This window comes from Salvelinus fontinalis, chromosome 21 (assembly GCF_029448725.1).
Source record: "Salvelinus fontinalis isolate EN_2023a chromosome 21, ASM2944872v1, whole genome shotgun sequence".
NCBI lineage: Eukaryota > Metazoa > Chordata > Actinopteri > Salmoniformes > Salmonidae > Salvelinus > Salvelinus fontinalis.
The window spans coordinates 9,519,572-9,544,258 of record NC_074685.1 but is presented as its reverse complement, the minus strand read 5'-3'; positions in this window follow the sequence as shown (position 1 = coordinate 9,544,258).

The following is a 24,687-nucleotide window of genomic DNA, read 5'->3' as shown; positions in this document are numbered from 1 at the left end:
CCTTGCCAGAAGGCAAAAGTGATAACTAAGTGGCTCGGGGAACAAAACATTGATATTTTGGGTCCATGGCCAGGAAACTCCCCAGACCTTTATCTCATTGAGAATTTGTGGTCAATCCTCAAGTGGCGGGTGGAGAAACAAAACCCCACAAATTCTGACAAACTCCAAGCATTGATTATGCAAGAATGGGCTGCCATCAGTCAGGATGTGGCCCAGAAGTTAATTGACAGCATGCCCGGGCGGATTGCAGAGGTCTTGAAAAAGAAGGGTCAACACTGCAAATATTGACTCTTTGCCTCAACTTCATGTAATTGTCAATAAAAGCCTTTGACACTTATGAAATGCTTGTAATTATACTTCAGTATTCCATAGTAACATCTGACAATAATATCTAAAGACATTGAAGCAGCAAACTTTGTGGAAATTAATATTTGTGTCATTCTGAAAACTTTTGGCCACAACTGCGTGAGGTCATCATAATACATTACTTTCATATTATAAAAAGATTATGAGCACCTTAGTGGCAAATAGGACTCAGTCCATCTTTCCTTTTATTTTCTGTTTTTCTCTCTTCGCATTTATTAATAATGCATTCATTCTGCTAGATAGCACACAGTGTGGGCCTGCCATGTTCTAAAATCTACATTTGAGGTTTGGAGAGCAAAGCAAAGCCCCAGAGTTGTCTGAAACTGCACTGAACAAAACTGTTAACGCACATGTAAAGTGTTGGTCCCATGTTTCATGAGCAGAAATAAAAGATCCCAGGAACGTTTCATACACACAAAAAGCGGATTTCTCTCAAATGTGGTGCACAAATTTGTTACATCTCTGTTGTGAGCATTTCTCATTTACCAAGATAATCCATCCAGCTGACAGGTGTGGCATATCATGAAGCTGACTTAACAGCATGATCATTACACAAGTGCACCTTGTGCTAGGGACAATAAAAGGCCACTCCAAAATGTGCCGTTTTGTCACACAACACAATGCCAGAGATGTCTCAAGTTTTTATGGAGCGTGCAATTGGCATGCTAACTGCAGGAATGTCCACCAGAGCTGATGCCAGAGAATTTAATGTTCATTTTCCTACCATAAGCCGCCTCCAATGTCATTTTAGAATTTGTCAGTACGTCCAATCCGCCACACAATCACAGACGATGTGTAACCACGCCAGCCCAGGACGTCACCTGCTGGATTGTCTGAGACCAGCCACCTGGACAGCTGATGAAACTGTAGGTTTGCACAACCAAAGAACTTCTGCACAAACTGTCAGAAAACGTTTCAGGGAAGCTCATCTGCGTGTTCGTCATCCTCACGAAGGTCTTGACCTGACTGCAGTTCGGTGACGTAACCTAGTTCAGTGGGCAAATGCCAGTGGCACACTGGAGAAGTGTGCTCTTCATGGATGAATCCAAGTTTCAATTGTACCGGGAAGATAGCAGACAGCGTGTATGGCGTTGTGTGGACAAGCGGTTTGCTGATGTCAACGGTGTGAACAGCGTGCCTCATGGTTGAGGTAGGTTTATGGTATGGGCAGACATAAGCTACAGACAACAAACACAATTGCATTTTATTGCTAGCAATTTGAATGCACAGAGTTACCGTGACAAGTCCTGAGGCCCAATCTCGTGCCATTCATCCGCCACCATCATCTCATGCTTCAGCATGATAATACACAGCCCCATGTCGCAAGGATCTGTACACAATTCCTGGATGCTGAAAATGTTCAAGTTCTTCCATGGCCTGCATAACCAGACATGTCACCCATTGAGCAGATGCTCTGGATCAATTTGTACGACAGCGTGTTCCAGTTCCCACCAATATCCAGCAACTTCACACAGCCATTGAAGAGGGGTGGGACAACATTCCACAATCCACAATTAACAGCCTGATCAACTCTATGCAAAGGAGATGTGTCACGCTACATGAGACAAATGGTGGTCACACCAGATACTGACTGGTTTTCTGATCCACGACCCTACCTTTTTTTAAGGTATCTGTGACCAACAGATGCATATCTGTATTCTCAGTCGTGAAATCCATAGATTAGGGTAATTAATATATTTCAATTGACTGATTTCCTTATATGAACTGTAACTCAGTGAAATATTTGAAACTGTTGCATATTGGGTTTATATTTTTGTTCAGTGTAAGTGCTCGAGGCAAAATGGATTCCAAAGTTCTGATGGTTCCAAACGCATACTGCCATGATGCTCCTCCCACAGGGGACAAGTGGGTAAACAACATTCAAGCACAGCGAACAGACGAGCTGAGAGTCCTTTCTAGCATCTCCTAGTCTTCATCTTTTCTCAAAATATTTCTTTCTCCTACTCCTCTCTTGCCATTGCTCTTGTTTTGTTAGCCACAGAATGCTAATTTGATAGTACACCATTGCCATGTTACACTTCCAGACTTTTCTCTTCACATAGCCAGTAGGCCTGTGCTGAGCCTGATCTACATGATCTACTCCTTGCTGTGGTGTGCCGTTTTGCCTTCAGCAAGCCTCCCTCCCAAACATTCACTGAATTATGACTGTGCCATTCAATTTGGCCCAGTGCGCTCGTCTAATGCTAGCTAGCCTGAGTTACAGCTATCCCACATATTAAACCCTGTTAAGTTTACGACTCTCCTTCCCAGGACTAGCAGAAATACAACACTACCATGCTACAACGCTAATTAGCTTGGAGTGAGTTCTCTCTCTGGGTAGTATAAAGTCTCCCCATGCAGGATCTATGGTACTAGATAAAATCTCAGCCCCCCCGGCTCTCTCATCCCCCTATATAAAATGTTCAGAGCCAGCAGGGTGACCCCAGGGTGACTGACTGATTTAATGACTAACTGACTGACTGACTGCCTGACTGGATGACTGCAGTAGGAGAAGGAGTAATTTCTCTCAGTCCTCACATTGAGGTAAGGTGCAGAGTTAATACATCAGCACTCTACATTAGGAACTGAACATTACCCTGGAGAGGGAGAGAGGGAGCTAAAGAGAGGGAGATATAGAGGAAAGGAGAAAGCAGAAAGTAATAGAGGGGAGAAAACATCCTCTACAGACCTCCAGACAGACAAGTATCAAGATTTTAATGTCACGTGCACAAGTACAGTGACATACCTATCTTGCAAGCTCGCATCCTGACCTTCACAGCAGATATTCATCCCACTACATAGAAGGTTTCTGGTCATTATCATGAAGCCATTAAGTTCTTCCACATAAATGGAATATTTCTCTGATTCTTTACCAAGGCCCTAACCACATCCCTCGTCTATCAGTAACACAGGAGGCTGGTGAGAGGAGGACAGCTCATAATAATGTCTGGAATGGTGTGAATGGAATGATATCAAGCACCTGGAAACAATGTTTGATACCAGCAGGTAACCTAGGGCGGCAGGTAGCCTAGCGATTAAGAGTGTTGGGCTATTAACCGAAAAGTCGCTGGTTTGAATACCTGAGCTGCCAAGGTGGAAAAATCTGCTGTTCTGCCCTTGAGAAAAGCAGTTAAACCCCAAACAACTGCGCCGATGACGTTGATTAAGGCAGACCCGTGCACCTCTCAGAGGGATTGGGTTAAATGCAGAAGACACATTTCAGGTGACTGCATTCAGTTCTGCAACTGACTAGGTATCCCCTTTTCCATTTAATTCATTCTAGACATTACTTTGAGCCCAGCCCGTCCTCCACAAGTATACGCCTGTTATCAGTAGATGGGTGATGATTTAGAGTGAATGGTTGTGGACTGATTGAGGGTTGACTGTATAATACACTTCTCGTTACGCACTTCAGGGACATCAGAAGCTCTAACTTGACTATCTTTCTTTTACTGCCTCTCTCTCTCCCTCTATCCCTCTCTCTCTCCCTCTATCCCTCTCTCTTTCCATCTCTCTCTCTCCCTCTATCCCTCTCTCTTTCCATCTCTCTCTCTCCCTCTATCCCTCTCTCTTTTCATCTCTCTCTCCCTCTATCCCTCTCTCTTTCCATCTCTCTCTCACTATATCCCTCTCTCTCTCTTTCCCTCTCTCTTTCCCTCTACCCCCCTCTCTCTATCCCCCCCCCCCCCATCTCTCAGAGCACCATGTCATAGACTTTAATACCACACAGTCAACAGAATCATCACACAGAGGGGAGTAGCCTAGGAGACGTGCAGCCCATAATGATCTTCCATAATGATAACCACTCCTGTGTTTTTACTGCACTCATCAAGTCAAATGACATGGAGCCAATGTGGGTTCACTTTACACTGGACAGGCCTACTGGAGATAAAGTAATAACTAGATAGAGAGTGTATGGGCACACTAGCCTGGTTGGCAAGATAGAAACATGGTGAAGCCACAAAATTGCTTTCCATGGAAGCCTGTGTTTCAGACATAAGGAAGTGGATGGCAGCACATTTTTTACTTTTAAACTCGGACAAAACAAAAATGCTAGTTCTAGGTCCCCAGAAACAAAGAAATCTTCTGTTGGATCTGACAATTTTGATGGTTGTACAGTTGTCTCAAATAAAACTTTGAAGGACCTTGGCATTACTCTGGACCCTGACTCTCTTTTGACGAACATATCAAGACTGTTTCAAGGACAGCTTTTTTCCAACTAAGTAACATTCAAAAATCAGACATTTTCTGTCCAACAATTAAGCAGAATAATGAATCCATGCTTTTGCCACTTCTAGATTGGACTACCGCAATGCTCTACTTTCTGGATAACCAGATAAAGCACTAAATAAACTTCAGTTAGTGCTAAACACGGCTGCTAGAATCCTGACTAGAACCCCAAAAATGGAGCATATTACTCCAGTGTTAGCCTCTCTACACTGGCTTCCTGTTAAGGCAAGAGCTGATTTCAAGGTTTACTGCTAACCTACAAAGCATTACATGGGCTTGCTCCTACCTATCTTTCTGATTTGGTCCTGCCATACATACCTACACATACGCTACGGTCACAAGACGCAGGCCTCCTTATTGTCCCTAGAATTTCTAAGCAAACAGCTGGAGGCAGGGCTTTCTCCTATAGAGCTCCATTTTTATGGAATGGTCTGCCTACCCATGTGAGAGACGCAGACTCAGTCTCAACCTTTAAGTCTTTATTGAAGACTCATCTCTTCAGTAGGTCAAAAAAAAAATAGCATTCCAGGCCAAAAAATTAAGATTTTTTCCCAGAAAATCTGTTCTCAGATTCCCATCTCTTGCACAATGAGTGGTGGCACCCCAAAATCACTTGCATCATCATCGTAGTCTGGCCCAGGAGTGTGAAGGGGAACGGAAAGGCACTGGAGCAACGAACCGCCCTTGCTCTCTCTGACTGGCCGGTTCCCCTCTCTCCACTGGGATTCTCTGCCTCTAACCCTATTACAGGGGCTGACAGCCCTGGCTTACTGGGGCTCTTCCATGCCATCCCTAGGAGGGGTGCGTCACTTGAGTGTGTTGAGTCACTGACGTGGTCTTCCTGTCTGGGTTGGCGCCCCCCCTTGGGTTGTGCCGTGGCGGAGATCTTTGTGGGCTATATTCTGCCTTGTCTCAGGATGGTACGTTGGTGGTTGAAGTTATCCCTCTAGTGGTGTGGGGACTGTGCTGTGGCAAAGTGGGTGGGGTTATATCCTGCCTGTTTGGCCCTGTCCGGGGGTATCATTGGATGGGGCCACAGGGTCTCCTGACCCCTCCTGTCTCAGCCTCCAGTATTTATGCTGCAGTAGTTTATGTGTCGGGGGGCTAGGGTCAGTCTGTTATATCTGGAGTATTTCTCCCGTCTTATCCGGTGTCCTGTGTGAATTTAAGTATGTTCTCTCTAATTCTCTCCTTCTCTCTTTCTTTCTTTCTCTCTCTCAGAGGACCTGAGCCCTAGGACCATGCCTCAGGACTACCTGGCTTGATGACTCCTTGTTGTCCCCTCCACCTGGCCGTGCTGCTGCTCCAGTTTCAACTGTTCTGCCTGCGGCTATGGAACCCTGACCTGTTCACTGTGATTACTATTATTTGACCATGCTGGTCATTTATGAACATTTGTACATCTTGGCAATGTTCTGTTATAATCTCCACCCGGTACAGCCAGAAGAGGACTAGCCACCCCTCATAGCCTGGTTCCTCTCTAGGTTTCTTCCTAAGTTTGGACTTTCTAGGGAGTTTTTCTCCTAGCCACCGTGCTTCTACACCTGCATTGCTTTCTGTTTGGGGTTTTAGGCTGGGTTTCTGTACAGCACTTTGATATATCAGCTGATGTAAGAAGGGCTATATAAATACATTTGATTTAACACTATGACCACTATGATTATTATTTGACCCTTCTGGTCATCTATGAACGTTTGAACATCTTGGCCACGTACTGTTATAATCTTCACCCGGCACAGCCAGAAGAGGACTGGCCACCCCTCATGGCCTGGTTCCTCCCTAGGTTTCTTCCTAGGTTCTGGCCTTTCTAGGGAGTTTTTCCTAGCCACCATGCTTCTACATCTGCATTGCTTGCTGTTTGGGGTTTTAGGCTGTGTTTCTGAATAGCACTTTGAGACATCTGCTGATGTAAAAAGGTCTTTATAAATATATTTGATTTGATTTGATAGCACAAACACATCTGGGAGGCTATGAACACAAAGCTGTTAGCAGTAGATCAGAAAGTGCAACATGGAGAGATGCCAAGGAACAGTCTCACTGACTAGGCTGTTCTAATGAATCACTAAAATGTCACTGAGATTAACATCATGATGATGTGTCTGATGGGAGAAGGATGATATACTGTATCCATTTGCTATGCTGACTTTTGTGCTGAGGGTGCATCTCAATAGACTGAACTGTCTTTTTCTCCTTGTGTTTTCTCTTTCCTACAATCTACTGATCTAAAACCATGGCATAGGGGAAAGCAAGATGGTGGATGTCTGATCCATATACCAGGTATTTACTCTTTCATTCACAATCACATCAGTGTAGAAAGCCGACAGAGACAAGGAGAAGAGGATGATTTAGACTACTGAGACAGCCCAAGACTTACTCGTCCAGAAACTTCCTCCAAACTGGCCCATGTTCATCATTAGTATTCAACCCGATGCCAGTTGGGTGGCATTGTTCCCCAGAGACCCAGCATCTCCTTAGCTGCGTTAGGATTTGATAATTTGTTAATTTTCCCCCACAATATTATAATAACAATAATAATAATATAAGCCATTTAGCAGACGCTTTTATCCAAAGTGACTTACAGTCATTCATGCAAATATTTTACGTGAAATAAGGCAGGAACACTGTGAAACTGTCTCTGTCAGTTCAATTTGGGTGAATGATGCGTCTTTATCATATGATTGTATTTTGAATGGTGGTGCTTGTCGGTAATCAGCTCACAAAATGTATTTAGGAACACATGTATCTGTTCTACACGCTGCTCAGATGCTTGGCAAGATTTTATGTTTGCATATACAGTGGGGCAAAAAAGTATTTAGTCAGCCACCAATTGTGCAAGTTCTCCCACTTAAAAAGATGAGAGAGGCCTGTAATTTTCATCATAGGTACACTTCAACTATGACAGACAAAATGAAAAAAAAATCCAGAAAATCACATTGTAGGATTCTTAATGAATTTATTTGCAAATTATGGTGGAAAATAACTATTTGGTCAATAACAAAAGTTTATCTCAATACTTTGTTATATACCCTTTGTTGGCAATGACAGAGGTCAAACGTTTTCTGTAAGTCTTCACAAGGTTTTCACACACTGTTGCTGGTATTTTGGCCCATTCCTCCATGCAGATATCCTCTAGAGCAGTGATGTTTTGGGACTGTTGCTGGGCAACACGGACTTTCAACTCCCTCCAAAGATTTTCTATGGGGTTGAGATCTGGAGACTGACTAGGCCACTCCAGGACCTTGAAATGCTTCTTACGAAGCCACTTCTTCGTTGCCTGGGCGGTGTGTTTGGGATCATTGTCATGCTGAAAGACCCAGCCACGTTTCATCTTCAATGCCCTTGCTGATGGAAGGAGGTTTTCACTCAAAATCTCACGATACATGGCCCCATTCATTCTTTCCTTTACACGGATCAGTCGTCATGGTCCCTTTGCAGAAAAACAGCCCCAAAGCATGATGTTTCCACCCCCATGCTTCACAGTAGGTATGGTGTTCTTTGGATGCAACTCAGCATTCTTTGTCCTCCAAACACGACGAGTTGAGTTTTTACCAAAAAGTTATATTTTGGTTTCATCTGACCATATGACATTCTCCCAATCTTCTTCTGGATCATCCAAATGCTCTCTAGCAAACTTCAGACGGGCCTGGACATGTACTGGCTTAAGCATGGGGACACGTCTGGCACTGCAGGATTTGAGTCCCTGGCGGCGTAGTGTGTTACTGATGGTAGGCTTTGTTACTTTGGTCCCAGCCTCTGCCCGTCATTCACTAGGTCCCCCCCGTGTGTTTCTGGGATTTTTGCTCACCGTTCTTGTGATCATTTTGACCCCACGGGGTGAGATCTTGCGTGGAGCCCCAGATCGAGGGAGATTATCAGTGGTCTTGTATGTCTTCCATTTCCTAATAATTGCTCCCACAGTTGATTTCTTCAAACCAAGCTGCTTACCTATTGCAGATTCAGTCTTCCCAGCCTGGTGCAGGTCTACAATTTTGTTTCTGGTGTCCTTTGACAGCTCTTTGGTCTTGGCCATAGTGGAGTTTGGAGTGTGACTGTTTGAGGTTGTGGACAGGTGTCTTTTATACTGATAACAAGTTCAAACAGGGGCCATTAACCTTTCACGAGTACCTACCCCGGGTCCGGGAGCACCCCCCACCCACTGAGTAGCATCGCTAGCATAGCGTCACAATTAAATAGTAGCATCTAAATATCATTAAATCACAAGTCCAAGACACCTAATGAAAGATACAGATCTTGTGAATAAAGGCACCATTTCAGATTTTTAAAATGTTTTACAGGGAAGACAAAATATGTAAATCTATTAGCTAACAACGTTAGCAAAACACACCATTTTCTTTGTCCACCATTTTCTCTCCACCAGTAGCTATTCACCAATTCGGCTAAACTAAGATATTGATAGCCACTAACCAAGACAAAACCTCATCAGATGACAGTCTGATAACATATTTATGGTATAGGATAGGTTTTGTTAGAAAAATGTGCATATTTCAGGTATAAATCATAGTGTACAATTGCACCCAACATCACAACTGACTAGAATAAATAAACAGAGCAACACGTATTACCTAATTAATAATCATAAAACATTTCGTAAAAATACACAGCATACACTAATTGAAAGACACAGATCCTGTGAATACAGACAATATTTCAGATTTTCTAAGTGTCTTACAGCGAAAACACAATAAATCGTTATATTAGCATACCACATGTGCAAACATTACCAGAGCATTGATTCTAGCCAAAGAGAGCGATAACGTAAATATCGCTAAAATATATTAATTTTTTCACTAACCTTCTCAGAATTCTTCCGATGACACTCCTGTAACATCATATTACACAATCCATATAGAGTTTGATCGAAAATGTGCATATTTAGCGGCACAAATCGTGCTTACACAATGGAAATACTGTCCAACTACTCAAGCAATCTGCCTGGCGCCATCTTTAAAATACAATTATTTTTATCGAAAACTATTCATAAACTTGACTAAAAAAATACAGGTTGGACATGAAATGAAAGATGCATTAGTTATTAATGCATAGTTAGATTTAGATTTTTTAAATTAACGTTACTAGACATACAGTGTGCGTTACAGCCAGACTAGTGCCGCAATAACGGCGTCACTATTCACCATTATTGAGTTTACATTTTTCCACATAAAAATGGAATAACATCATAAATAGCTCTTACTTTTCGACGAGCTTCCATCAGAATCTTGGCATGGTGGTCCTTTGTCCAAAAGAATCGTTGCTTGGTTGTAAAACGTTGCATTCAACTTCTGATATAGCAGCTAACAATAGCTAACAATAGCTATTTTGCCCCAACGTGTCCAAATCCTCAAGACGCAATACTGAGGAAATTCCGAAAAATAGCAATATACTCGCATAATCTGATATAACTCGGTTTAAAATAGCTTCGTTATGATGTTTCTAACACCTATATCAAATTAAATTATAGACGGATACATCTAACGTTGGTAAATGAGCGTTTGAAAATGGCATCCTGAGGTCCCTCTCTGCGTAATGCTCAGCTTCGAAAGGAAGGCGTACCTCACTCCTTGGCCTTTTATAACCTCTGAGAGCTACCTAGGAAGCCCATTCCACTTCTCATTGGTTACTGACATCCAGGGGAAGGCGGGTGCAGTTCATGTCGTTCCATAGGATACACACAGACCTTTAAACTGATCTGAGACCAGAGCTTCGCTCTCAGACCTTCGCAGTACCTGTCATGGATTTCGCTGTAGAAAGAGTTCTGGGTCACCCACAGACAAAATTCCAACGGCTATAGAAACTAGAGAGTGTTTTCTATCCAATAATTACAATAATATGCATATTGTACGAGCAAGAATTGAGTAGGAAGCCGTTTAATGTGTAGTGCAAATTATGCTAATGCGAAACAGCACCCCCTATAGTTGCAAGAAGTTAATACAGGTAACGAGTGGAGGACAGAGGAGCCTCTTAAAGAAGAAGTTACAGGTCTGTGAGAGCCAGAAATCTTGCTTGTTTGTAGGTGACCAAATACTTATTTTCCACCATAATTTGCAAATAAATTCATAAAAAATCCTACAATGTGATTTTCTGGATTTTTTTTCTCATTTTGTCTGTCATAGTTGAAGTGTACCTATGATGAAAATTACAGGCCTCTCATCTTTTTAAGTGGGAGAACTTGCACAATTGGTGGCTGACTAAATACTTTTTTGCCCCACTGTATAATCCTAGTTACAGATCTTGTTGGGTATGTGAAGTGGAATAGATCCTCTTTTATGTTAGACTCCATCTCTGTTGTCCAAAGCAAAATATCACTATTTCTATCACATATTATCTGATGTTGGCAGGACCAATAAAAATCCAATACAGCTCTCATTGATGATAATACAATAAAGTCCTGTTCAATCAACTATCGACATGTATATAGTTTGGCCAATGATCAACCATCAGTAGGGAATTACTGAGACATTCCATTGTATTTTCAGCCATCTTCATTTAACTCCTGTATAGGACGGAGGTGTTAATACCACACCTGTGCTTGGAGTGGAACAGCTCTTTTTTTGGACAGGCACACTCGCGCAGACCTACCCAAAATAACTTGATTTAAACAGGCAACAACAACCATGGGGGATGGTAGAAGGGACGGGGAATGGGGGGAGGCACACGCACACAGAACGTCTGCCATATTGTGACAGCCTGCCAGTTTCTGACAAATGGGTGGCTGAGTGGATTGTTAATTTAATGTTTGACAGTGTAATTAAGTAAGCAATAGCATATGCTCAGGAGTTGTTTTTTACCCTCCATTCCAGAAAGAGAGAGAGAGGTACCACTCCAAAGAGGACGAGTGAGCTAGTGAGCAGAAGGAGAGTGTGGGCATGGATGAATGAGAGTGTTGTTACAAGATGAAAGAAAGAGACAGAGACAGAGAGGGAGTTTTGTCTTTCGAAAGCTTGTGTAGACTCATATTTACTTCAGTTCAATACTGAATGAGATATTTGTGACTTGTTTCAAGAAACTAGGTGTATGTCGCAGGTCACTACATCACAGGAGAGCTATTTGAGCGTAATTCTTTTTTTTAAAATCAGAAATGCCAACTGGAACATGTGAACTTTCATGTGCCTTTATAACAGACTTGTATGCCATCTGTAAATATTAATAAAACTGTTAAATTACGAGCCGAGTTGGTTTAGCAACAGAAAAAGTCAGCAACCTTCCCGCTAGCCATGATTGGCTGAGATAATGAGTGGGCTGGACATGCCGAGAGATGATTTCGGATTGGTCTGCCATATAGCACGCTTCTGTCAATTTGAGCTGGTCAGTATGTGTAGGTAATCCTGTCTAACGCAGCTTTAAAAAAAAAAGTATTGCGTAGTAGAACTGCATATCATTGGTATCTCAGAGCCATTTGCTTTGCTAGTTATAGCCTAATGTTAGCTATCTGGCTGGTTAGCTACCTGCAGATTCACACAGGGTAGTAACGTCATGAGTTGGGATTATGGTTAATTGTTTACCTAGCTAGCTACATGTCTTAACAAAAGACTCCACTATGCAAGTAACCATTTCAATAGAATGTCACTGTGACAACTGTTAACCTGTTGAGGATGGGGGCGCTGTTGAGACTATTTATGCTAATCGTGTAATTTTTGAAACGGCTTCCCACAAAATCCTTGATCGTACAATATGCATATTATTATTATTATTGGATAGAAAACAGTCTATAGTTTCTATAGGAGTTGAAATTTTGTCTCTAAGTGGAACAGAGCCCATTCTACAGCAATTTCCCTGACATGGAGTCAGATTTCATAAATTTTGGCCACTGTTCTGGAGTCAGTTAAAAGGGCACTGTTATTGCTATGACTATACGGACACTGCTTACGTCTTCCCCTGGATGCCTTTACGTGATGACGATTTGAATGGGGTCGATTGCGCGTTCACAGGCCCTATAAATAAAAAAACCCTGTAGGTAGGAACTCTTTTCTTGCTGCGTAATGCGCGTGGAGGACATCGACCTGCTATTTTTCCAAGCGTTAGTTTAGCCTGTTATATTTTTCCGGTCATGTTTTTACTCGTTATAGGAGTTAAAAACATCATAAGGTAGTTAATTTAAAGCGTTTTATAGCAATTTATATCCGTTTAGTGCGGTTTTGGGACATTTATTTCTTTAACGCTGTGAATAGCTGGGCACGCTTTCAGTTCATCCCGAACGCAGTTGGCATTTCCACATGGCAAGAGGACAGCTTTCCACCAAAAGACGATTACTCCCAAGAAAGGATCCTTTGCCCAAGATACTGATGGAAGAACAGCTCAAAGTAGGACATTTTTATTATGATAAATCGTGTTTCTGTCGAAACATTTTAGTGGCTTAGGACGCCATGTTTTTTGACGTAGCTTCGCTTGGCGCAAACTGTATTGAAAAGTAAGGATAAATTAAAAAATGTAATTCCGCAATTGTATTAAGAATTAAATTGTCTATCAATCCCTGTCCACCCTATATTTTTTAGTCACGTTTATGAGTATTTATGTATAAGAGTAGATCACTGTCTAAGTGGCGCAAGGACATTTTCTGACCAGCTGAGCTACATTTCACATTGTCTAACCATGATTTTGGTGGCTAAATATAAACATTTTCGATCAAACTCTATATGGATTGTGTAATATGATGTTACAGGAGTGTCATCTGAAGAATTCTGAGAAGGTTAGTGAAAATATTAATATATTTTGGCGATGTTGACTTTTATCGCTCACTTTGGCTAGAATCAATGCTGGGCTGCTATGTGCTATGTGCTATGCTAATATAACGATTTATTGTGTTTTTCGCTGTAAGACACTTAGAAAATCTGAAATATTGTCTGTATTCACAGGATCTGTGTCTTTCGATTCGTGTATGCTGTGTATTTTTACGAAATGTTTGATGATTAGTAAGTAGGTAAACACGTTGCTCTAAGTAGTTTTTCTATTCCATTTGTGACGGTGGGTGCAATTGTAACCTATGCCATCTACCTGAAATATGCACTTTTTTCTAACAAAACCTATCCCATACCATAAATATGTTATCAGACTGTCATCTAATGAGTTTTTTTCTTGGTTAGGGGCTATAAATATCTTAGTTTAGCCGAATTGGTGATGGCTACTGGTGTTGGTGGACAAATAAAAGATGGTGGATTATGCTAATGTGTTTTTAGGTAATAGATGTACATCTTTACATATTGTGTCTTCCCTGTAAAACATTTTAAAAATCGGACATGTTGACTGGATTCACAAGATCTGTGTCTTTCATTAGCTGTATTGGACTTTAATGTGTGAAAGTTAAATATTTTAAAAAAATATTTTTTTTGAATTTCGCGGCACTGGTTTTTCAGTGGGGGTGGGGGGGGGAGTGCCGCTAGCGGCACACTCATCCTAGACAGGTTAATAGACGTAGCTGGTAAATTCACTCTGACTATCTACTCCGATTTCAGAGCAGTCTTGTCTGAGTGTGCCAGAGCGTAGAATAACTGACACATTTACAAACACTTAAAACCTCTTAGCGCTAGGGGTCAGAATTGTTATTTTTTTTTAAATAACGTGCCCAACGTAAACTGATATTTTCTCTGACCCAGATCGTAGAATATGCATATAATTTACAGATTAGGATAGAAAACACTCCAAAGTTTCCAAAACTGTCAAAATATTGTCTGTGAGAAAAATAATACTTATTCTGCAAGCGAAAACCTGAGAAAAAGTAACCCGGAAATGATATAAAAAATAAAAACAGATCTGTGTTTCCTGGCCCGTCTAACCTCCATTTAAAGGGGTATCAACCAGATTCCTTTTCCAATGGCTTCCTCAGGCTATGGCCAGGCTTTAGACATAGTTTCAGGCTTTTATTTGGAAAAATTAACAAGTTTTTTCAAAACTAGTCAAGTGTCCTGCGAATATTTCCTGCGCATGAGAGAGGGGCACCCCATTTTCCTTTTGTCTCTTAATGAATAGGTTATGCTCCGGTTGAATTATTATCGATTATGTTGGTTAAAGACAACCTGAGGATTGATTATAAAAAACATTTGAAATGTTTCTACGACCATTTCGGATACTTTTTGGGATTTGTCGAATGGAACACGGCTTTTGTTTTCTCAAAATAATGCGCAACCCAAATTGCGTTTTTTTGTGATAAAAGTAATATTTATCGAACAAAAAGTAGATTTGTTGTGTAACTGGGAGTCTCGTGAGTGGAAACACCCGAAGATTATCAAAGGTAAGCGATTAATTTTATTTGCTTTTCTGACTTTCGTGACCATGCTAATTTGGGGATAGCTTTGAAAGCAAACTCACAAAAGCTTGGATTTCTTTCGCTGTAAAATATATTTTGAAAATCTGACACAATAGGTGGATTAACAACAAGTTAAGCTGTGTTTTTGTATGTTTCATTTGTGATTGCATGATTATAAATATTTGTAGTAATATTTTTGAATTTGGCGCCCTGCAATTCAGCCGTTGTTTAGGAAAGTGAACCCGTATTCGGTATCCGTAGCACAGTGAAGTTAACACCCGTTGAATATGGCTGTAAATTTGTAAATGTTGGCAAAAAATCATAAATTGTTGCCAGCAGCACAGTGGCAATCACCAAAGTTCTGGATAACATAAAAACAGCCTAACCAGCTCTGCTAGGGTGAGTAAAATGGTCAGTGAGCTGTTCTCTCATTTGTGTCTGGAAGTAGCTAGCAAGCTAGCCAACCTTAGCCAGTTAGCTTGGGTGCTTGACTGTTGTTGTTAGGACAGAACACTCGGATCAACGCTTAAAGAGATGGGTGGGGATAAAGCTTAAGAGGGTGTGAACGATGCTGAATGGATGTAGACAAAGAGCTCTTCAGTAGCTACCAAATATTCAAAGACCATTTTCTCAAAAGTGAGGTTACAAGTTTATCAACTTTGAAAGCATAATTACTTTCCCATTGTTCCTGAAATGCAGTGTATGATGTACCATTTTGTTGCTTTGTGTTGCTCTTTTGTCCAATGTAAAAAACACAATTTCAAAATGTCCTACATTAGACCGAATCAAGGTGGTCATTCACATTTATAGAGAGAGATAGAGAGATAGAGAGAAAGAGAAGGAGAGAGACGAAGGGAGTGCACAGAAGAGAGAGAGAGAGAGAACGAGAGGTTAAAATGTTACTATCTGTGTCTGTGTGACATTTAGGGGAGATTATGTGTTAAATTATTAGGAGATACAGTATATCACCTTGTGTCCATTAAACATACATTAGCCAGGTTTGTTTGATGTAAGTGCGTTTGATGATTAAACATGTGCTTGAGTTTTTATTCCCAGCTGTCCGTCATGCCAGCTAACAGTGAGCAAGACATCATTGTGGCCCAAACTGAGATGAAGCCAGCCATTAATTAAACACACTCCACACTCCACTTCATCAAATAAATGACATAAGGACTCTACATAAGGACTCTGTAAAGTGATGTGTTACCAGAAAACACCTCCTCTGTTTTTACTCATTTCCTCTAGAGAATGTACGCCTTGTCAGGAGAGAGTGGAAGAGATAAAGAGATGGAGGGGACAGTGAGGAGAGAGGAGAGAAACAGAGTGACAGAGAGATCTTCCTCCTCCCTGTGTAAAGTGCCAATGCCAGCCCTGTTCCTGTTTGTGGTTACTGGCAAGCAGCCAGCCAGTCCCAGGCAGCTTGGTTTGATGGGTGTCCTGAGAGAGGAGAGGAGGGGGAGAACAGGGTAACGTTAGCGATGACAGATGTGAGTGGTGTCAGTTTACCACTATTAGATTAATTATTCTCCCTGTCAGTCTACAAGCAGACGGGGATGTGCAGACTCAGTGGAGGCCCAGGCATCCACACTGCCCACTGCCCCACTTCCTCTTTTCCCTTCCTCCTCTCTTCCACTCAGCTCCTCATCTCTTGCCCACAGCCCCAGTACAGGGGAAACTCAATAGAGAGATGAGCGATAATAAATAGACTGTTTACAAGAAGTGTTGATATTACAAAAGCAGGAGAGGAGTCCTGTTCAACCTGGCCTTGAGACGTTTTCTAAGCATATTCATGTAACATCAATCACCAGTCAGACAAACTAGCACAATGCATGACAGCATTATAATTCATATGGAGTGTTTAACCACCAATACTTCCTGTAATTCCTGAGACAATCCTCACTAGCAGTGAATATTATGCTTACTAGAGCATTCATAAGCCCTACATTTGAGGTTATGGCTGTAGAACAATATTAGATACTGTAGCTGAGGTGGGCTGGTCGGCCTCTCCCTGGCACCAACTCAGCCTGATGTTTAATCAGAGGAAGGCAATGACCCGCTCGCAGGGTGTTGACGTCCAGACGACAGTGATGAATTACTACCACATCCTCTGACCTCAGACGGACCATAAACACACATAATTTCATTTCTTTATACATTTTTTTGGCAGGCCGCAGCCTGCGGTGGTGATGGAGGAGGACGGTGTGGAAGGTACCAGGTGGCGCAGGTGGTGGAGGGAATGATCGATAGGGAGGGAATCAAGGACAAGTTATATCTCTCTGCTAAGTTGCTCCAACACTCTAAGTGGGGCTACTGCGTTCAAAGGACAAATTATTGAGGTTTCAACCAAACAGAAACAGGATGTGTCAATGAAGAAAATGGGAAGAATAAGGAAGCGCTAACATTCCAAGAAAAAAGTATATTCCATAACAATCAGATGACACTCTCACTGAAAGGTCATAGAGAATACAAACCAAGTGAAAGGCTTTGAGAGATGACAGTCAGTGAAATCAGCAGCAGTGGATGTGGCATATTCAAGGTCAGAGATGGCTTTCTGGGGCCTTGAAGTCAAGAGCTGCCCCTGTAGAGAACCCAGCCTTGAGAGAGAGGAGAGGAGAGAGAGAGAGCCTGCGTGACTTGGTTTTTCTGTGAGCTTGAGAGTGTACATTGTGTATGCAAGTCCTTTTATAAGGCTGCACACTATTATAGCATTTGCCGCTAGACTCTAATAGCAGATAAAAGCAAAGTTGGGGATGTGAAATCCTCCGGCAGACAGATAAGCCAATATCATGAAATATTCAATTAAGTGCACAAACACTGACATGGTTTTATCACCTAGTTTGTTTCAGTCTATCTGAACTGTGCAGGCAAGCAGCAGCAGCAGCAGACAGAACAGATGTGCTCCACCATCTAGGAGAAGAGGGACGAATCAATGACAGAATCATATTGACTTTGATATTAATAACAGTATTGATACGATTTTTCCCCATAGCTTGAAACAGCAGGGAAAGGACAGGCACACAGACTGTAATGCAGCCGGTTCTCTTCCGCTTCTGTATCTCTCCAACCTGTTTAAAAGGAAAATGGTGTCTTTGTAGCGCTCTTTGTACTGCTTGAATCTATAGGTGCTATTTAAACATGGAGAAGTTCAGTTGATGCCACAGGAATAAGGACTACATTGTGCAAAAATTACTATTATCGAAAAACGAATGAACATATTATCTGTATTATCCAGCATTTCAAATGACTGTTTTGCTAAAATTATTCAGCTGCACAAATTGCTCTCATTCTCTCAGTCCTCATTTGCAATAAGCACAATATGAATTAACTTCCCCCATAATACACTGTCCTTGTCGTTGTCAATCAAACCGTGGTGGACTTCATCTATTCTCTGGCTGCTGCCAGTGCTGCTGTATGGATACTGGTGCATGCTAAAGTGCTGCTGTATGGATACTGGTGCATGCTAAAGTGCTGCTGTATGGATACTGGTGTATGCTAAAGTGCTGCTGTATGGATACTGGTGCATGCTAAAGTGCTGCTGTATGGATACTGGTGCATGCTAAAGTGCTGCTGTATGGATACTGGTGCATGCTAAAGTGCTGCTGTATGGATACTGGTGCATGCTAAAGTGCTGCTGTATGGATACTGGTGCATGCTAAAGTGCTGCTGTATGGATACTGGTGCATGCTAAAGTGCTGCTGTATGGATACTGGTGCATGCTAAAGTGCTGCTGTATGGATACTGGTGCATGCTAAAGTGCTGCTGTATGGATACTGGTGCATGCTAAAGTGCTGCTGTATGGATACTGGTGCATGCTAAAGTGCTGCTGTATGGATACTGGTGCATGCTAAAGTGCTGCTGTATGGATACTGGTGCATGCTAAAGGAGCGGAGCATGTTCTCACCACAGTTATGACACCTCTTTCTGTCCGTAGCTGTGCTGTTTCCCAGCCTCATTAATAACATCTCAATGTCTCTCTCCCACCTCCAGTTATTTCATCTATTCACCACACTTTAACCAGATGGACAGATACCATCTGCTAGGGGTGAAGGGAGGAGAGGAGGGTGGAGGAGAGGAGAGGAGGGGAGGACAGTAAAGGAAAGGAAGGGAAGGAAGAGGCGAGGGAAGGAAGAGGCGAGGAAAGGAGAGGAGAACACACCTGGAATATAGCAGCTCACTATATACGGCTACTTCTCTGTCTCTATGAGGGGGTGGAGAGAACTGTCAACTAGAACATTAGACTCCTAAAAAGAGAACAAGGGCAGTCTGGTCACAGATTAATATCCCTGCCATCAAATTATCTAACCATTTCACAGGATTCATTATGGCTAACAAGATATCCATGGATACGTCCCAAATGGGGCATTAGGTATCAAGGGCATAAAGCTGTAACAGGCATAACAGGTTATCTGGGCACTCTTAATGCTGTGAAGTGGCTGGGCTGGGAGGTTAAGTGGTTAATGATAGCTGGCCTGTGGTTTTATTGGAGGAGAGCACTTAATCTTTAGCACCACTCGGCTGATGGATGGCTGTAGATGGATTGAGGGATCGGTGTATTGACGACTTTCTGCCCCCACACACTTAACACATAAACATGCAACAGGAGAGGGGGAAAGACGCAGAGGACAATAGACACTACAATTAACATGGGCAAAATGACAGGTAGTGTGTTGCTTAATGGAAGGAGAGAGGGAGAGAGGAGAGAGAAACAGAGAGGGGGAGAGGAGAGAGAGACAGAGAGGGGGAGAGGAGAGAGAGAGAGAGAGAGAGAGAGAGAGAGAGAGAGAGAGGACAGCGAAAGTGTGGGGGAGAGGAGAGAGACAGAGAGGGAGAGAGGAGAGAGAGGGGAGGGAGACAGAGAGGAGGAGAGAGAGAGACAGAGAGAGAGAGGTAGAGGAGAGAGAGACAGAGAGGAGAGATGACATGGAGTCATTTCAGGGTTTATGCCAAAACTAGAAAACTAGACTCTAAAGCCAAATTAAGAATTGTACAGAGACATTACTAGGAGAATAGACTTGTCTAGACTCAAAGATCAATAGATCCAAGTAGCTTTAGGGAAGAGGAAAACAATTACAGGCCAAATGAGCCGAGTACTAATAAAAAAAAGTCCAGCGCTTCACTATTAAGTTTTTATAACAACAAATGACTGAGCCAAAAATCCTCCATCAAATCTTCTGACCCTATACTGTAACTTACCCTTAAATAAATCCAGCCAAACTGGTCTCGTATCTATTTCACCTCGATGACAGTTATACCCTAAACCAAGCCCGATCCACAACTCTAGCCAAACACTAGCTTCATGTTCACATTCCTTTTCAAACCTAACCCTCAACCACAACCCAAACCTAACCCTCAACCACAACCCAATCCCAAACCTAACCCCCAAACCCAAACCCAAACCTAACCCTCAACCCAAACCCAAACCTAACCCTCAACCACAACCCAATCCCAAACCTAACCCTCAACCCAAACCCAAACCCAAACCTAACCCTCAACCCAAACCCAAACCCAAACCTAACCCTCAACCACAACCCAATCCCAAACCTAACCCTCAACCACAACCCAATCCCAAACCTAACCCTCAACCACAACCCAATCCCAAACCTAACCCTCAACCCAAACCCAAACCCAAACCTAACCCTCAACCCAAACCCAAACAGAAAACCTAACCCTCAACCACAACCCAATCCCAAACCTAACCCTCAACCACAACCCAAACCTTACCCTAACCCTTGGGACTAATAACAAAATAAAAGTCCACAGCTATGGAACACTGAATGTTTGAAAGAGATTACATAATTTGGCATCTACGGTACCGCCTCCCATTCCATCAGGTGATTCCTACACATTTGATGCACAGGTGATGCCTCTCCATTCCAGACGTGCGTTCCTGCCCCTATATGGAAGGGGGCCTGGGACAATGGTATAAAGTGTAGGGGCATTGGGTAGGGGCATAGAGAGTGCTTATGAGGAGGGACCAAGACGTTCAAAGTATGTAATCTCTAGGATGGTTCATGGACCACAGCTCTGCCCAAAATAGAACAGAGCAGGCAGGAAGGAAGAGAGGCAGGCAAACAGGAGAGAAAGACATTTTTTAAAATACAAAGCGGCCCAGCACCATATGCTCCTCCTGCTGGCACTTCAACATGGTACAAAGCTTTACCTGCAGGGCCAAGGTAAGAGTTCACAGCACTACCCATAAGTGCTTGTTGGAATATTGTAATGTATCACTCTCTGTCAGTGTCAGGGTAACAGACGGTTGTTGTAGAACAATGGTTCCCAAACTTTTTATAGTCCCGTAACCTTTCAAACATTCAACCTCCAGCTGCGTACCCCTTCTAGCACCAGGGTCAGCGCACTCTCAAATGTTGTTCTATGCCATCATTGTAAGCCTGCCACACACACACACTGTACGATACATTTATTAAACATAAAAATTAGTGTGAGTTTTGTCACAATCCGGCTCGTGGGAAGTGACAAAGAGCTCTTATATGACCAGGGCACAAATAATAATATAATAATAATCAATAATTTTGCTCTTTATTTAGCCATCTTACATATTAAACTTTATTTGTTCATCAAAAATTGTGAATAACTCCCCACAGGTTAATGAGAAGGGTGTGCTTGAAAGGATGCACATAACTCTGCAATGTCGGGTTGTATTGGAGAGTCTCAGTCTTAAATCATTTTCCACACACAGTCTGTGCCTGTATTTAGTTTTCATGCTAGTGAGGGCTGAGAATCCACTCTCACATAGGTATGTGGTTGCAAAGGGCATCGGTGTCTTAACAGAGCGATTTGCCAAGGCAGGACACTAAGCGCAGCCCATTCTAGAAATCTGGTAGTGGCTTTTGATTAAATTCAATTTTCACAGAACCGCTTGTTGCAATTTCGATGAGGCTCTCTTGTTCAGATATCAGTAAGTAGACTGGAGGCAGGGCATGAAAGGGATAACAAATCCAGTTGTTTGTGTCGTCCATTTTGGGAAAGTACCTGCATAATTGTGCACCCAGCTCACTCAGGTGCTTCGCTATATCACATTTGACATTGTCCGTAAGCTTGAGTTTACGGACAACATTACAGGAGAGTCCCTGTAATCCTAGATTCAGATCATTCAGGCGAGAAAAAACATCACCCAGATAGGCCAGTCGTGTGAGAAACTCGTCCTCGTGCAAGCGGTCAGACAAGTGAAAATTATGGTCAGTAAAGAAAACTTTAAGCTCTCATTAAAAAAATGTGTCAATACTTTGCCCCTTGATAACCAGCGCACTTCTGTATCTTGTAAAAGCGTTACATGGCCATATCATATCATTGCATAACATAAAAATACACAAGAGTTCAGGGGCCTTGCTTTAACAAATATAACCATTGTCAATGTTGTGTCCAAAACATCTTTCAAGCTGTCAGGCATTCCCTTGGCAGCAAGAGCCTCTCGTGGATGCTGCAGTGTACCCAAGTGGCATCAGGAGCAACTGCTTGCACGTGCGTTACCACTCCACTATGTCTCCCTGTCATGGCTTTTGTGCCATCAGTACAGATACCAACACTTCTTGACCACCAAAAGTCCATTTGATGTCACAAAGCTGTCCAGTACTTTAAAAATATCCTCTCATGTTGTCCTGGTTTCCAGTGGTTTGCAGAAGAGGATGTCTTCCTTAATCGACCCCCCATAAACGTAACAGACATATACCAGGAGCTGTGCCAGGCCCGCCACGTCTGTTGACTCATCCAGCTGTAACGCATATAACTCACTGGCTTGTATGCGAAGCAGTAATTGTTTCAAAACATCTCCTGCCATGTCACTGATGCGTCGTGAAACAGTGTTGTTTGATGAAGGCATTGTCTGTATAGGTTTTTTGGCCTTTTCCCCCAGCATTGTCCCAGCCATATCCGCGGCAGCAGGAAGAATTAGGTCCTCTACAATAGTATGTGGCTTGCCTGTCCTAACCACTTGGTAGCTCACCATATAAGACACTTCTAGCCCCTTCTTATTAATAGTATCTAATGCTTTTATACATGTCTTGCTACTCGAAAGTCGTCTTTATTCTCATTCAAAAAACTCCTGTGGCTTATTTTTCTAATTGTCATGTTACGTTTCTAAATGTCTGACCAAGAGTGAAGGTTTCCCACGAGAGAGTAACGGTTAATGCGATTGGATGGTAATTATTTGACTAGGGTACCTGTATTTGACATTGTGTTGTTATTTTGCTGAACACTAGATGGTTGAATTTTATTTTTGGCAGTGAAACGAGGCTACTCAGGCGAGAGAAAAAAACTCACCCAAATGTATAGCCCTGTTGGAAAATACAAATGTACTGTTTGAAAATGTGAATCACATTTTTATTAGGCGTACCCGACTGTATTGCGCATACCCCTGTGGGGTACCCAGTTTGGGAATACCTGCTGTAGAACAACCTCACTGTCTGTGTCTGTTTGCATCAGCTCATTTCCCCCCGTTTTCGTCACCATGATGACGGTAACCTTTGATCTTGAATATACTGTAATTATAGAATTCTCCATCTGCTGCTACCATGTCTCGGAACAGCTAGAACCCCAGTACCTTCTGAGCATTCTTGTCTTCCGTTGGGAATATGCTGCTGCCCAGTTCACAGGAACAGAGTTTAAAGATGTCAAAGACGGTTGTGTTCCCCATGACAATAAGAAACAAGGAGGAGAGGAAAGAGAGGGAGAGATAGAGGAAGAGAGTAGGCTAATTCATTCTATGCATGCTAATGATAATCTCCTACTATACCCCTTTTGAATAATTTTCTAATTTTGACCCAAACGAATGTGTAATTCACCTGCATTTCTGTGGAGAAAACAACACAAGCCGACTGTGTGCCGCATATTTACACATCAAACACACTCCTTTACCTCCTTCCCTCTCTCCCTCCCTCCTCTCCCCTCTTCTCTCCTTCCATTTGGAAGATGCTACTGCTCTGAACACAAGACAAACAGACACTGGGGATCCTCATCTCAATAAGAGGTACAACCATAGAGCTAGGTAGAGGAATCATCTTTATACTGGGGATCCTCATCTCAATAAGAGGTACAACCATAGAGCTAGATAGAGGACTCATCTTTATACAGGGGATCCTCATCTCAATAGGAGGTACAACCATAGAGCTAGATAGAGGAATCATCTTTATACAGGGGATCCTATTCTAAATAAGAGGTACAACCATAGAGCTAGATAGAGGACTCATCTTTATATCAGTGCCATTATAATGTCTGTGACAGCATGAGTATCGCCATTGAGGCTACAACCCATAGGAATCCCCATTCAGTTGACTACTTTAAAATGCCGGCGGAAGCCCTCAATGGCAATGTCAACACTGAAGTTAGTTATATCCATGAAGAGTCCTATATCTATCATTATGTGGAGAACATACAATGTACAGTACTTTATAAACTGGGTGGTTCGAGCCCTGAAGGCTGATTCGCTGACAGCCGTGATATATCAGATGTATACCACGTATATGACAAAACATTTATTTTTACTGCTTTAGTTACGTTGGTAACCAGTTTATAATAGCAATAAGGTACCTCGGGGGTTTGTGATATATGGCCAATATACCTTGGCTAAGTGTTGTGTCCAGGCACTCCGCGTTGAGTCGTGCTTAAGAAAAGCACTTAGCCGTGGTATATTGGCCATATACCACACCCCCTCTGGCCTTATTGCTTAAGTATACAATGAGTCTGTGCCCAGGAATACTGTTACAAATAAACAATGCCAGAGAGAATGCATGAGAGAGATAGATAGTGTAGACAACGAATGCCCAGGAATACTTTTAGAAATCCACTGCATTAAAGGGAATATACAGAGTTTTTGATAA